The sequence below is a fragment of the Aotus nancymaae genome, unplaced genomic scaffold, assembly GCF_030222135.1.
Source record: "Aotus nancymaae isolate 86718 unplaced genomic scaffold, 86718_ANA_hifiasm-v0.15.2.pri h1tg000029l, whole genome shotgun sequence".
Taxonomy (NCBI): Eukaryota; Metazoa; Chordata; class Mammalia; order Primates; family Aotidae; genus Aotus; species Aotus nancymaae.
Genome location: NW_026988442.1, coordinates 31,143,029 through 31,159,907, shown reverse-complemented (window position 1 = coordinate 31,159,907; position 16,879 = coordinate 31,143,029).

Below are 16,879 nucleotides of genomic sequence, written 5' to 3'. Positions count from 1 at the left end.
TGGTCAGGCGGGTCTCGAACTCCCGACCTCAGGTGATTCACCCACCTCAGCCTCCCAAAGGGAGGGATTACAGGTGTGAGGCACCGAGCCTGGCCTGTAAAGCTATTTCTTAAGTGATAGATGTATATTGTCTGTTGTGGAGACCAAGGATATGTTCCTTGCCCTCCAAATGATCTTGGAGAACAGAAAAATGATTGTTTTTGTGGTTACTGGCAAATCCTCCTGGGATCTAAATAATTCCCCCCAAAAAATGACATGTCCTGGGCTAGGCCCCATCCTAAAAAGGAGCTGTTTCTCTAAATTTATGTTACATTGAATTGCAGGAAAAGAGTCCCTGCCCAATATCATCCATCAAAGCACTAGACCTTGGCTTCTCCACCTTGGCACCACTGGCATGGCATGGAGAATTATTTGTTGTAGGGACATTTTGTGTTTAGAATGTAGAGTGTTTAGCAGTGTCTTTGGCCTCTGCCCCTCAGTCACACCCCCCAATTGTGAGAACTCAGAATGTCTCCAGACAGTGCCAAATGTCCCCTGGAGGACAGAATCACTCCCACTTAGAACTGGTGGGTTAGACCATGCAACTTACCTCTAGATTGATGACTGTTTTCCAGTTTTTTGTTCCTACTTTTGGGTGAGACGTATGCATTTTCTATAATAATGATTGACACACTGGATAAACACGGACTCTCTCTTACTGGGGCACTGGGTTAAGTACTGATGTGTGGAAAGGTTAATCCTCAAGTTCTGTCCTTCTTACAATAAATACTGTTGTTCTTTATGAATTGGCAACCCTGGAAGAATTCATAAGGACCTTCCCTTTTCTCAACTGGACTTTCCTTCGCCCTAAAATAGCCCCTTCTGCCTCTCCCACCCAACTCCAGGAAGTTAAAACACAACTTTTACCTGTTACAAATGACTAACTAAAGTAATCCCCAGTTTTTATGACCCCCCAACTTTACTTCCGAATGAGTGTTTTCACCCAGCCCTGTAAAGTATTGCTTTCTGCGAGTGTAATTAAAATCCCAGTTGTCCATTCAAGAATGCCACTCCCTGTAAGAAATTAATTGTCTCTTGGAGCTTGAAAGTATTCTCCCTAACAGAGTTTAATGGAGCGTGCAGGTCCAAGAGACATTCACAATCACTGTCCCCTCTGGAAATATGACACTGTGGGATGGATCATTCACTTTCACTGTTTTAGGATTTAATGGAGGGTAAAGTTTTTAAATTTACTTATTAGGAGCTTAATATTTCTAAGAAAGAAAGGATACCTTACAGTCTCACCAGCCAGACGGGAGTCTCTTATTATTTCTTTTTATTTTAAACTTTAGTTGAGTTTAAAGACTTTTTTGGTGAGCTTTCTTATAGAAATCTCACTAATAAAACCCTACTAATTTAAAATGAATATTATTTAAAATGAGTATGTCATCATATTAAATATTATTAATTTTTCCCACCCTTAATTACTAAATACACATGCAGAAAACAAAAAAAATTTAAATACGGAAAAGGCTCAAAGAAGCAAAACAAATTTTTGTGAATACCAACATGCAAAGAAACCATGGAAACGCGGTGTGAACCCGTCTGTTACACACAATTACTATGGTGAAAACTAAGAGCAACTCTGAATTGATCCTGGGACATGCATAGAAGACATTAGATTCCCTAAGTGAATTCCATTAGAAAGCCCTAATTCCCTAACATGATTTAAAGTCTGAGTGAAATTCTAAACCAGTCATTCTTAATTTCATTGGGCTGGGATACCTTTGATAATCCTATATTATTTTGGTGTTTGCAATTTTTGTTTGATGTGTTTTTGTGGTTTGTGCATGAGTGTGATTTATTTATTTAAAAGAGGCAATCTCTTCACATGATTCAATACTCAAAAGGTACAAAGAGCTATGCATTGAAAACATTTTCCAGCCACCCATTCCTACCCAGATGGAGCCACTGTGATTCGTTTCTAGTATACAAGAAATAGCTACAAGCAAATAATGTTATACTATCTTTTTTTTTTTTTTTTTTTTTTGTTGAGATGGAGTCTCACTCTGTCACCCAGGCTGGAGGTGCAGTGGCGTGATCTCAGCTCACTGCAACCTCCACCTCCCAGGTTCAAGCTATTCTCTTGCCTCAGCCTCCCCAGTGGCTGGGATTATAGACATGTGCCACCACGCCCAGCTAATTTTTTTTTTTCTTTGTATTTTTAGTAGAGATGGAGTTTCACCATGTTGGCCAGGCTGGTCTTGAACTCTCAACCTCAAATGAACCACCCGCCTCAACCTCTCAAATCATTGGGATTCCAGGCATGAGCCACCGTGCCTGGCCATACTCTTTTTATTGTTACAGAGGAAGCACACTCACTAAACACACTGATCTGCATTCGCTGCTTTCACAACATATGCAACTTGTAGATTGATCCATATCACCAGTATAGAGAAAGCTACCGACTACAGTTTTTAAAATAGCTGCATAGCATTTCAATATGTGGCTGTACTTCTGACTGATTGTTATTTCCATGTTCTACTCTTTTTTCTTTTCTTTCTTTCTTTTTTTTTTTTTTTTTTTGAGACGGTCTCACTCCATCACCCAGGCCGCAGTGCAGTGCCACAATCTCAGCTCATTACACTCTCTGCCTCCTGGGTTCAAGTGATTCTCGTCCATCAGCCTCCTAAGTAGCTGGGATTACAGGCGAGCACCACCACACCCAGCTAATTTTTGTATTTTTAGTAGAGATGGGGTTTCACCATGTTGGCCAGGGTGGTCTTGAACTCCTGGCCTCAAGCGATCTGCCCTCCTCAGCCTCCCAAAGTGCTGGGATACAGGCATGAGCCACTGCACCCAGCTGTGTTCTACTCTTTTTCCATAACAATAATGCCTTGGCCTGTTTTCTCAATGTCAATTAAGATAAATTTGCATTTTCTTATCTGATATGAGTCTGGCCTGTACATTCTCACTGGAGTAGTGTCTACATATGATCTTGCTCTTACATTTTTCTAAATCCAGTCGTGGCCATTATCAGTTGGAATCCTCATCAGGCTTCTTTACAATGTCTTCTAGCATAATGTTCCCATCATTTACATGTGGAAATTTTTTTTTTTTTTTTGCGATAGGGTCTCACTCTGTTGTCCAGGCTGGAGCACAGTGGTGCAATCATGGCTCACTGTAGCATCAACCTCCTGGGCTCAAGTAATCCTCCCAACTCAACCTCTGAGTAGCTGGAACTACAGCCACATGCCACCACACCTGGGTAATTTTTGTACATTTTGTAGAGACAGGATTTCGCCATGTTGCCCAGGCTAGTCTCGAGCTCCTGGGCTCAAACAATTCATCCACCTCAGCCTCCCAAAGTGCTGGGATTCTAGGCATGAACCACCATACCCAGCCTGAAAATAAATATTAATATTTTTATCCAGAAAATGAAAAGTCATTCCTTCTGGGAAGCCTCCACTGGCCACCCTGTGTTCTCCCAAACCTGGGTCAGAACTCTTGGAATGACCTTTGTTGTGTGGATTACTTCTCTTTCCTGGCACTCATCGACAGGGCAGTTAAATCATTTTACCTGGGGCGTGGTGGCTCAAGCTTGTAATCCCAGCACATTGGGAAGCTGAGGCGGGTGGATCATTTGAGGCCAGGAGCTTGAGAATAGCCTGCCCAACATGGCGAAACCCCATCTCTACTAAAAACAAAAAAATTATTTTTCTTATCATTGCCTTGTATGTGTTCTAGAACATAGGAAATGATCCATGCATATTAGCTAGATTAAAGAAAAGTGAGAGGCCGGGCGTGGTGGCTCACACCTGTAATCCCAGCATTTTGGGAGGCCAAGACAGGTGGATGCCCTCAGGTTGGGAGTTTGAGACCAGCCTGACCAACATGGAGAAACCCCAACTCTACTAAAAATACAAAAAAATTAGCTGGGTGTGGTGGCAAATGTCTGTAATCCCAGCTACTCAGGAGGCTGAGGCAAGAGAATTGCTTGAACAGGGAGGCAGAGGTTGAGGAGCCGAGATCGCACCGCTGCATTCCACCGTCTCAAAAAAAGAAAAGAAAAAAGAAGGGTGATGGAGAGAAAAGTTCTAACCAGAACCTTGTTTTTGGAAAAAGTCTTAACTAACACTTTGAGGTTTCATTTGGGGTTTGGATGGATACCTTCTATGATCACCTGAAAGTGTTAACTCCCATATTTTGCTAGTTTGTGTGTTTATTTTTTAATTTTTAATCTAATTTTATTTTATTGTAAGTCCTGGGATACATGTGCAGGACATGTTTATAATTTAAAACCTCAAGGGGGGAAATTTGAAAATTGGGGCCTTCTTGAAGAGAACAAGCTGGGTTGGCAAGAGGGAATGGTTGCTTTCTGCACAAGCAGAGGTGGAGGCTATTCTTTGACAGACTGTAATAGCTCCTAGCGTGCCTGCCTGCCAGTGGCTCACCTGCAAGGGAGAAAGTCAGACCCAGAGACAGGTCTTCACAGAGCTGTGGATCAAGTGTCAGCAGAGAGTAGGCAGAGGGTCAAGGAGTGCTGGGCAAAATGACAAGGGTCAGGCCAGGCATGGTGGCTCACACTTGTAACCCCAGTACTTTGGGGGGCCAAGGCGGATGGAAGGCTTGAGCCCAGGAGTTCAAGACCAGGCTTGGCAACATTGTGAGACCCCATCTCAAAAAAAGAAAAATTAGCTGATTATAGTGATATGTGCCTGTAGTCCCAGCTACTTGGGAGGCTGAGATGGGAGAATGACTTGAGCAAGGAGGTTGAGGCTGCAGAAAGCTGTGATCACACCATTGTACTCCAGCTTGGGCAACAGAGCAAGACCCTGTCTCAAAAAATAAAAAAAGGTGAGCGCCGGCGTGTTTTCCAAACGTGTCAGTTTCTGGTGACAAATGGAGACACGGGGTAGAGCGAGGGTTGGGGAGTGACAGCCTCCTCCGAGAAAGCTTGACACATGAGCTCAATGCCGAGTTAGAGCATTGGCCATAGACGGGAGGACATTCAAATGTGTCATCTTGGGGCAAGTATCTGTCAAAACACCCCTGGCCCCAGGTCAGCCTTTGTAGAGGGAATTGTTTTCCTGAGCCACCCTGTTTCATTTGCTCATTGTCTGTGTCCACAGTCTCTCCAGTTTAGATAATTCTAGATGGTTTTATAAATCCTTTTTAATTTTTTTGAGACAGAGACTCACTCTGTCACCCAGGCTAGAGTGTAGTGGCGTGGTCTCAGCTCACTGCAACCTCCACCTCCTAGGTTCAAGCAGTTATCCTGCCTCAGCCTCCCTAGAAGTGGGGATTACAGGCACATGCCACCATGCCTGGCTAATTTTTGTTTTTTCTTTTTCTTTTTTCTTTTGAGATAGAGTTTCACTCTTGTTAGCCAGGCTGGAGTGCAATGGCACGATCTCAGCTCACCACAACTTCCGCCTCCTGGGTTCAGGCAATTCTCCTGCCTCAGCCTCCCGAGTAGCTGTGATTACAGGCACGCACCACCGTGCCCAGCTAATTTTTTGTATTTTTAGTAGAGACAGGGTTTCACCATGTTGACCAGGATGGTCTCGATCTCTTGACCTCGTGATCCACCCTCCTCGGCCTCCCAAAGTGCTGGGATTACAGGCGTGAACCACCAAGCCCAGTCTGCCTTTTTCTTTAAGGTACAGGAGTAAGTGAACATTGCAAAAAACTTATAAAATACACATATAAAAAAAGAAAAAAAACACCCATTACGCCACCACCCAGAGATAACTACTGACTGTTAAGATCTTGGTGTTATTTCTTTGCATATATATCTTTAAACCAAAAAATGGGATCATTCTTAACATGTTGTTTACTTTTTATTTGGAAATAATTACAGACTCAAAAGGTATTGCAAAGGGCACAGAGCTGGCTCCTGCGTCTCCTGCACCCTTTCCCTCGCTTCTCCAGTGGTCACAGCTCACATAACTGTAATACAATATCTCTACATGCTGTTAGGTGACTTTTTTAACTTCTTACTCTAGTGTGAACACCTTTATTTTTCTTTTTCCCTTTTTTTTTTTGAGTTTCACTCTTATTGCCCAGTCTGGAGTGCAATGGCACGATCTCGGCTCACTGCAACCTCCACTTCCCAGGTTCAAGCGATTCTCCTGCCTCAGCCTCCCGAGTAGCTGGGATTACAGGCATGCGACACCATGCCTGGCTAATTTTGTATATTTAGTAGAGATGAGGTTTCTCCATGTTGGTCAGGCTGGTCTCGAACTCCCTACCTCAGGTGATCTGCCCACCTCGGCCTCCCAAAGTGCTGGGATTACAGGTGTGAGCCACCACTCCCGGCCGAGTGAACACCTTTCTCTGTATTAAATATTTCTGGTCTTCTAGGTGCCACCATCATCCCCTGCTATACTTTTCACACTGCAACCAGAGTGATTCCTTTAAAACCTAAGCCAGATCACAGCCCTCTTTTACTCAAAGGCCCCCTATTAGCTCCCACCTCTTACAGCATCAAAGCCAAAGTCTTCACAGCAAACCATGAGACCCTCCCTGAAGGAACCAGCCCTCTTCCTTCCACCCACTTTAAAGCCCTGTCACTCTTAGAACTCTGTCCCTTGATCACTCTGCTGTAGCCACAGTGACCTCCTCCCTATTTTTCCAACACCTTGGATGTCCTTCTACCTCAGGAACTTTGCACTGGCTGTTCCCTCTGCCTACGTGCTGTTCCTGCAGGCATCCATCCATATGGCCTTACCTCCTTTAAATCTTTGCTCAAATGTCGCTTTCTCAATGATGTTCTGACTCCTCTATCTTACCTTTTTTTTTTTTTTTTTGAGATGGAGTTTCACTCTTGTCGCCCAGGCTGGAGTGCAATAGCACGATCTTGGCTCACTGCAACCTCTGCCTCCCGGGTTCAAGTGACTCTCCTGTCTCAGACTCCTGAGTAGCTGGGACTACAGGCATGTGGCCACCACGCCTGGCTGATTTTTGTATTTTTAGTAGAGACAGGGTTTCACCATGTTGGCCAGGCAGGTCTTGAACTTACTTTTTATTTTTTGAAATGGAGTCTTGCTCTGTCACCCAGAGTGGAGTGCAGTGGCGCGATCTCAGCTCACTGCAAACTCCGCCTCCCAGGTTCAAGCAATTTTCCTGCCTCAGCATCCCGAGTACCTGGGATTATAGTTGCGTGCCACCACACCTGGCTATAGTAGAGATAGGGTTTCACCATGTTGGCCAAGCTGATCACGAACTCCTGACCTCAGGTGATCCACCTGCCTCAGCCTCCCAAAGCGCTGGGATTATAGGTATGTGCCACCACACCTGGCTAAGTTTTTATTTTTAGCAAAGACAGGGTTTCGCACCTCAGCCTCCCAAGTAGCTGGGACTACAGGTGCCCGCCACTAGCCCAGCTAATTTTTGTGTTTTGTAGCAATGGGGTTTTGCCCTATTGGCCAGGCTGGTCTCCAGCTCCTGGTCTGAAGTGATCCACCCACACCCCTGACCCTGGATTCCCCTTTTGCTGCACTATTTTTTCCATAGCACATGCAACCTTCTGACATATTTTATCACATACTTGATTGTTTCATGTATTATTCATTGTCTAGTCTTCCCAGCCCATTAGGATGTACATTCCATAAGAAGGTATCCCAAGAACCTAGAACACAATGGTACCTACTGGTGGCTCAATAAAATGTATATTAATGAATAAAGGAATAGTGACCACGAGTTTGGACTCTGTGTTAGAATCCCAGCTCTGCTGCTTACCAGCTGTCTGACCTGGAGCATGTTACTTTTCTGTGACTGATTTTTTTAAATAGGGGAATATCATGCTTGTAATCTCAGTACTTTGGGAGACTGGGGCAGGTGGGTCACCTGAGGTCAGGAGTTCAAGACCAGCCTGGCCAACAGTGCAAAACCCCGTCTCTACTAAAAAGTACAAAAAATTAGCTGGGCGTGTTGGCGGGCAGCTACTCGGGAGGCTGAGGCAGGAGAATCGCTTGAATCTGGGAGGCAGAGGTTGCAGTGAGCCGAGATCACACCACTGCATTCCAGCCTGGGCAAGAAAGTGAGACTCCGTCTCAAAAAAAAAGGGGGGGTAGATAATCATGATCTTTCAAGACTGTCGTAAGGATCACCTAAGCCAACACGTGTAAAGAGCTGATGCAGTGTCTGGCATATGTTAGCTTTAGCTTTGGGACTATGATCATGAGCCACCGCAGCTGGCAAGGGGATATTTTAATGTGCCATGTGGTGAAATCACCAAAACCACAGTGACCTGCGGAGCCCTTGCTGTGAGCAGAACTTAAAATTTCACACAAGCAGGGCTTTAAATGTTGCGCAAGGAGGCAATGGTGAAATAGTTCTTACTTTCTCTTTCTGTTCCTGATCTATTTCATCTATCAGTCATTCTTGTTCTCTCTGTCTCTTTCTCCCCTTACGCGCACACGCGCGCACACACACACACACACAGCTAAGCTATATATATGTGTGTATGTATGTGTCTGGATTTATTTATTTCACTCCTGACTTTATATCCTATTAAACAAATATACTCAGTAAGTAATTTACCACCATCTTTTAGGGGCTTAGTGCACTGTCCCCACCATTAATAAAATAGCTATTTTACAGGAGGCCTGCAGTACTGCTTAATGGGCACAGAGTTTTCCTTTGGGGTTGATAAGAATGTTCTGGAACTAAATAATGTTGCTGGTTGCACAACATTGGGAATGCAGTAAATGCCACTGAATTGTACACTTTAAAATGGTAAGTTTTATCTTAGGTATATAATACCACAATTAAAAAGAGAGAGAGTCCAGTGACTTCCCAGTTCCCCCTAGAAAAGCCTGGGGGGCTTTCCTGACACTCAGATTTCCCGACCAGAGCGAATCCTCCATCTGCTGGAGATGTGGGTGTCCACTGTGAGACACGTCTCCTCATGGACTGACCCATGCGTCGCCTGTACCATCTCTTTGCTTCCTTTTAGTCTGGCGGCTGGAATAATTAGAAATAAACAACAACAACAAAGTCTTATGCAAAAACAGCTGCAAAGCCTTCACAGGTGTGTCTTTTACCAGAATGAAACAGTCCCTCTCCTTCACGCATAACGAACGTTACCTCCTGAAGCCACGCCACGAGGTGTGTTCAGGTCATGTCTTCCTACTTTCCAGTGAAAGAGCTGCCTTCCTGGAACTTTTTAGAAATCCAAGATGTGTGTGCTAGAGCTGTTCAAAGACCTGCCATTTACTTACTGTACTTGTGTTATCAAAGACTCCATAAAATCAAGTGATTTCCTCTGCTTTTGTCCAGGCCTCTAAAGAACATGACGCTTAATCACCTCAAATTCCCTTCTGTCTGTGATCCCCTCTGAGAAATAAAGCCATAAATATGTTGAGTTCTGTTGACATTCACACCGGAAATAGCACAGAGCTCCAAGCATTGCGGTCTCCTTTCCGATTTTATTACTAAACATCAAGAAAAACAGCAGAAGGGCTTTCCTGGTGGGGCAGAGAAATGCAACGTGTTTCTTTTTTTTTCTCCCCAAGACAGAGGAAACTCTCTCTTCACACCATGGCCAAAGCCGAGAGGCTTAGAAAGAACAGATAAGCCCAGAGCAGAGCAAACACCATTTGATAAAATGCTTAGAGCACATCTCCCCACACAGCCAGGGAATATCAGGGTCTGAAAGGCAGTGCTCCGGCCTCCCCTCCTCCCCAACTCAAGGTTGAAAATATCAACAACATTCCTGTCCACTGTAATCAAATACTTACGCAAAAAGCTATGGAATGCACAATAATTTGTCAGGCATCCTTTTAGCAGAGTCCACTAGAGCAAACTCTGGTAGGTTTCCTTGACCCTCAGAGATGGTGCCCTTTAACCTTATTTGGGTCTCTTTTATGGGGGCCTTCACTCTGACCAGATGGCTAAACTATCAAAGGGTTTTATGAGTAAAAACTGCTTTCTCAACTCCTAAGTTGTATATTTCTTTCCATGTTAATGTGAACTATCAACCCAGAGGCTTTAAATTGAAAACACGAGAGGTGTCCTGCAGCTGGGGCTCCCCCCACTATCCCAGCATTGTGTGTGAGCACAGGGTTATGGGTGTTTGCAGAGAAAACAGCTGACACCCAGATGAGGACAATTTCAGCTAAATATTTAAAATAGCCATCAAGAAAGGAATGATTGATTGATTTTTTTTTTTTTTTTTTTTTTTTTTTTTGGTTCAGGCCATGATCTTTTATCAAGCTGCAGACAAACATGCTTCCTACATAAATCCAGACTGTATCTTTCTTTTCTTCCATCCCATCCTGTGCATCCACTTTTCAGGGAGGCCGGGTGGCAAATTAAACATGATTAGATCAAATTCTGTGGAATCCAAACTAGACAAGGATGCCGTCTTTCAATGTTGAATTTCAAGTTAAATAGTCCTGAGACCTTGACTTGGCAGCGTGTGTAAACTTAGAGTTTTTTTTATATAATTCTTGGAATTTGTGTTTGTTTGTTTGTTTTCATGGAGTCTAGCTCTGTCACCCAGGCTGGAGTGCAGTGGCACGATGTCAGCTCACTGCAACCTCCGCCTCCCGGGTTCAAGCGATTTTCCTGTCTCAGTTTCCTGAGTAGCTGGGACTACAGGCGTGTGCCACCACACCCAGCTAACTTTTGTATTTTTAGTAGAGACAGGGTTTCACCACGTAGGTCAGGCTGGTTTCGAACTCCTGGCCTCATGATCCACCTGCCTCAGCCTCCCAAAGTGCTGGGATTACAGGCATGAGCCACCGTGCCTGGCCCAATTCTTGGAAATTTTCATAAGAAATGATCAGGATGAGTTGATGCAACAAATATTTATGAGCAAACACCAGGAGGCTGACACTGTTCTAGCACTGAGCAGGCTGCCGTGAACAAGAGAGCAGAGGCTTTATTGCGAAAGTGCTTATGTTCTAGTGGAGAGATGAACAACGAAATAACCCCCAAATGGCATGTGGTAATAAGTGTTGTGAGGAGACTGGGACAGGACAGTGGGACAGGGCCTAAGTGCATAGATTCTGCATGGTTAGGAAAGACCCCACTGGGAAGGTGATGACAAAGTAAAGATCTGAATGAGAAAAAGGAGAATAACTCAGGAAGATGCAGTTAGCGCTCCCATTAGAAATGTAATATGGGCCAAGCGCGGTGGCTCATGCCTGTAATCCCAGCATTTTGGGAGGCGGAGGTGAGTGGATCACTTGAACCCAGGGGTTCAAGACCAGCTTGGGCAACATAGTGAGACCCTGTCTCTACAAAAATTAACCAGGTGTGGTGGTGCACACCTTGTAGTCCCAGCTACTCAGGAGGCTGAGCCCAGGAGGTAGAGGTTGCAGTGAGCCATGCTCGCCCCAACTGTTCTCCTGCCTTAACCTCCTGAGTAGCTGGGACTGCAGGCATGTTCACCACGCCTGGCTAATTTTAGTATTTTTAGTAGAGACGAGGTTTCACCATGTTGGCCAAGTTGGTCTCGGACTCCTGACCTCAGGTGATCTGCCTGCCTCAGCCTTCCAAAGTGCTGAGATTACAGGCTTGGGCCACCATGCCTGGCCAATTAGAATATATTTTCTATTTTATTTTTAATAATATATTCTATTTGTATTGTCATAATTTTTATTTAAATTTTTAATTTTGCTTATTTGTTTAATAATACATTTTATTATATTCAACTAATATGTAGTGTTAAATTTTCTCATCGCCAGATTTTAAAAGATTTAAAAAAAGAATGCAGGCAAAACAGGTGCGACAAGCCAGGCATGGTGTCACACACCTATCTGTAGTCCCAGCTGCTCGGGACACTGAGATGAGAGGACAACTTGAGCCCAGGAGTCTGAGGTCAGCCTGTGAAATGTAGTGAGACCCTGTCTCTACATAAATAAATAAAAAGGAAAAAATACAGTAAAATAATTTCAATAGTATCTTTCATTTTTATTTAGACTGTTTTTTCCGAAATATTGTTGTTTCAAAATGATTTTCAAAAACGTTTTTAAAAAGTAAATGAAATATTTTACATTCTTCTTTTCATATCAAGTCTAAAATACAATCTGGTGTGTATTTTATAATGACAGCACATCTCAAACTGGACAGTAAATGCTCACTAGAAGTACTTGATCTGAATTCAGGTTTAATACAGTTGACAGTCACAAAGGTAGATTCATATATCCCAGTTGTACCAAACATACTTAGAAGTTTTCTAATAACTGAGTGAAGTATATCAGTTTTGAAGTTTTAATGCAGATTAAGTAAAATTAAAAATCCAATTCCAGGCCAGGTTTGGTGGCTCACACCTGTAATCCCTGCACTTTGGGAGGCTGAGGCAGTCGGATCACGAGGTCAGAAGTTTGAGACCAGCCTGACCAACATGGTGAAACTCCATCTCTACTAAAAATATTAAAAATTAGCTGGGGGCCGGGTGCGGTGGCTCACGCCTATAATCCCAGCACTTTGGGAGGCCAAGGCGGGTGAATCATGAGGTCAAGAGATCGAGACTATCCTGGTCAACATGGTGAAACCCTGTCTCTATTAAAAATACAAAAATTAGCTGGGCATGGTGGTGCATGCCTGTACTCCCAGCTACTCGGGAGGCTGAGGCAGGAGAATTGCTTGAACCCAAGAGGCAGAGGTTGTGGTAAGCCAAGATCGTGCCATTGCAATCCAGCCTGGGTAACAAGAGTGAAACTCTGTTTCAAAAAAAAAAAAAAAATTAGCTGGGCATGGTAGGGGGCACCTGTAATCCCAGCTACTTGGGAAGCTGAGGCAGAATAATTGCTTGAACCCAGGAGGCAGAGGTTTCAGTGAGTTGAGATTGCACCATTGCACTCTAGCCCAGGCAATAGTGCAAGATTCCATCTCAAAAAAAAAAAATCCGGTTCCTGCTGGGCGCGGTGGCTCAGGCCTGTAATCCCAGCACTTTGGGAGGCTGAGGCGGGCAGATTATCTGAGGTCAGGAGTTCAAGACCAGCCTGGCCAATGTGGTGAAACCCCGTCTCTAGTAAAAATACAAAAATTAACCTGGTGTGGTGGCAAGCACCTGTAGTCTCAGCTACTTGAGGAGGCTGAGACAGGAGAATCACTTGAACCCGGGACATGATGGTTGCAGTGAGCCGAGATTGCACCACTGCACTCCAGCCTGGATGACAGAGCAAGACTCCATCTCAAAAAAAAAAAAAAAAAATCCAGTTCCTCCCATGCACTAGTGACATCTCAAGTGTGGAGTCACCACCTGGGCCACGTGGCGACCTGATAGACAGCAGAAGTCTGGGAAAGGACATCAGAGGCACAAGGAACAACTAGAGCAAGCTCTGGAAGCTGGGAAGAGCTTGGCCTATTCCAGTAGCAGAGGGCTGCCGGGAGCTCCAGGGCACCCAGACAGGGAGGAGAGGCAGGGATAGACTGCCAACACTGGGGATCTCTTTGGATCCACAGGCTGGGTGAAGAGCTAGGACTGACCATAAGTGTCACTTGTTAGTCCCCAGTTGGGAAGAGGGGTGCAAGACCAGGATACATTTCTCTGTGATAGCTTGGAGAGTACCGTATCAAGAGTAAAGTAGCATGTCCATGCCGCAGAACCTAGGAACACACCCTCAGGAATGTCCCAAGGTCATAAGGAAGCTCACGGCATGGCCAGAATGGCAGCATATTGCCAACAGCCTAAATATCCACCAACCAGGGGAAGTGTAATAGACTGTGATCTGTTCCCGGAAACTACTATGACACTGCAATTGAAAAGAATAATATGTGTCAATACGTCACATTTGTTTTCTTTTGTTTTGTTTTGTTTGAGACAGAGTCTTGCTCTGTTGCCCAGGCTGGAGTGCAGTGGCATGATCTCAGCTCACTGTAACCTCCGCGTCTTGGGTTCAAGCGATTCTTCTGCCTCAGCCTCCAGAGTAGCTGGAATTACAGGTGTGTGCCACCATGCCCAGCTACTTTTTGTATTTTTAGTAGTGACAGAATTTCACCATGTTGGCCAGGCTGGTCTTGAATTCCTTACTTCAGGTGATTTGCCTGCCTCGGTCTCCCAAAGTTCTGGGATTACAGGCGTGAGCCACCGTGCCTGGACTATTTCCTTATTTTTTAAGGCTGAATAATATTTTGTTATATGTATATACCACATTTTTTTACCATTCATCTGTCATCTGATAAAGGCAGAAAATTATTATTATTATTATTATTTTCTTTTTTTTTTTTTTTTTTTGAGATGGAGTTTCACTCTTGTTACCCAGGCTGGAGTGCAATGACACGATCTCGGCTCACCGCAACCTTCGCCTCCTGGGTTCAAGCAATTCTCCTGCCTCAGCCTCCCAAGTAGCTGGGACTACAGGCGTGCACCACCATGCCCAGCTAATTTTTGTATTTTTAGTAGAGACGGGGTCTCACCTTGTTGACCAGGATGATCTCGATCTCTTGACCTCGTGATCCACCCGCCTCGGCCTCCCAAAGTGCTGGGATTATAGGCATGAGCCACCATGCCCGGCCTAGAAAATTCTTTTAAATGTAGCAGATGGGGCTGGGCACAGTGGCTCCTAGCCAACACTTAAACATCCTTTTAAGTTACATCTTAAAAGGATGAGTGAAAGAAGAAACTGTATATAAATTAAAAATACCATATAGCATTTAAAGATGCAGATAAACATACATACACATACATAGACATCGACACATACATTTGTTACTACTGATTAACATGGGCTGGAAGGAAGTATCAGTTTCATAATAGCAGTAGCTCTTGGGGAGGCCTTGAGGTCCAGTGGGCTCAACTTTATCAGTAATGTCTTTTTTTTTTTTTTTTTTTTTTTTGAGACAGAGTCTCACTCTGTCTCCCAGGCTGGACTGCAGTGGCACAGTCTCTGCTCACTGCAACCTCTGCCTCCCAGGTTTAAGCAGTTATCCTGCCTCAGCCTCCCGAGTAGCTAGGATTACAGACGCCTATCACCACACCCAGCTATTTTTATATTTTTAGTAGAGACAGGGTTTCACCATATTGGCCAGGCTGGTCTCGAACTCCTGACCTCGTGATCCACCCACCTTGGCCTCCCAAAGTGCTGGGATTACAGGCATAAGCCGCTGTGCCCAGCCTATTTTTTTTATCCAAATAGTATCTGAGATGCGACAACACAATGGTTGTATTTGGTAATCTTAAGTAGTGAAGCCATAGGTATTTGTTATACTTTATTCTGTACTTTTCAGTTGATTTAAATATTCTCCAAATTTAAAGAAAAACAAACCTATGATAAAAGAAAAGAAACCTCTGTCACCTCCAGCCCTCCATATTGTCTGTCCCTAACCTTCCAGTGCTACCCAGAGCTTACAATTAGAGAGTGGAGATCTATTACATACAGTGTTTACTTATAACGTTTTCTGCGGAGGGGGGCATGTTTCTGGCCTCTTCCAGCAATGTCTAGACAGACAAGCAAGAGATTGTTAACTCTTTCCTCACTAGCATCAAGCCACGTATTTTTCTTTTCCTGTGGCTTCAGGATTTTCAGTCCTACATGCTTCTCTACCTCTCAACATTTACAGCACTTGAGGCTAAACATGTCCCATATTGAATGGAAAAAATAAGAAACAAAGAATTTAAAAGTTGACCACATGGTTCGCCATTGCTTCAAAGAAAATAAGTGCCTCTTGTTTGGTTTCTGAAGATCTAACAGCTTCTAAAGCTTTCTCTAAATCCATCGCTAGCTGCACAGCCTTCTGTCATTCAGCTTCCCCAAGCCTTAGTTTGCTCGTGTGCCTAACAGGAATAGTAATCATCAGACCTTCTTCACAATACCAACAGGAGATGCAAATGCGGGCATAGGAGTAGAGGTCTCAGTACAGCTTTTATTATATACATTGCTATTATTTTTCTGGTATCTCGATCTCTCTTTATCACTCATATTGATATAACAGGGTAACTTTTTTTTTTGAGACGGCTCATTGCAGCCTTGACCTCCCAGGCTCAAGTGATCCTCCCACCTCAGCCTCCCAAGTAGCTGGTACTACAGGCACACACCACCACACCCAGCTAATTTTTAAATTTTTTTGTACAAATGGGATCTCATTGTGTTTTTGTTTTGTTTTGTTTTTTGAGACAAAATCTCGCTCTGTCGTCCAGGCTGGAGTGCAGCTAATTTTTGTATTTTTAGTAGCGATGAGGTTTCACCATGTTGGTCAGGCTGGTCTTGAACTCCTGACCTCGTGTTCCACCTGCCTCGGCCTCCCAAAGTGCTGAGATTTCAGGCAAAAACAAACAAACAAAAAAGTTACGATGTCATATCAATATAAGTGACAAAAAGAGACCAAAGTGCTGGGATTTCAGGGGTGAGCCACCGTGCCCAGCAGGATCTTACTATGTTAATCAGGCTGGTCTCGAACTCCTGGGCTCAAGCAATCTTCTGCCTTGGCCTCCCAAAGTGCTGGTATCACAGGTGGGAACCACTGCACCTGGCTCTGGGTGACTATTTTGGGTAGTGGCTTAGAACACAGGCTTTGTGGTCAGACAGGTGGGTTGTAAACCTAGCTCACCCACTTTTTAAGTGAACCTGGGTAGCTTACTAGTCATACAGTGGTTGAGAAAACGAAATGAGATCGTCCTTTAAAGATCCCAGCAGGAGATCAGTGATCAGTGCCACAGGGATGCCGGCTGATGTGAGGAGGACGTGGTGTCTATTCATATTGGACTGAAGCAGCATTTGCAGCAGAGAAAACTCTAGCATTTCTTTTTTCTTTTTTTTTTTTTTGAGACGGAGTTTCGCTCGTTACCCAGGCTGGAGTGCAATGGCGCGATCTCGGCTCACCACAACCTCCGCCTCCTGGGTTCAGGCAGTTCTCCTGCCTCAGCCTCCTGAGTAGCTGGGATTACAGGCACGTGCCACGATGCCCAGCTAATTTTTTGTATTAGTAGAGACGGGGTTTCACC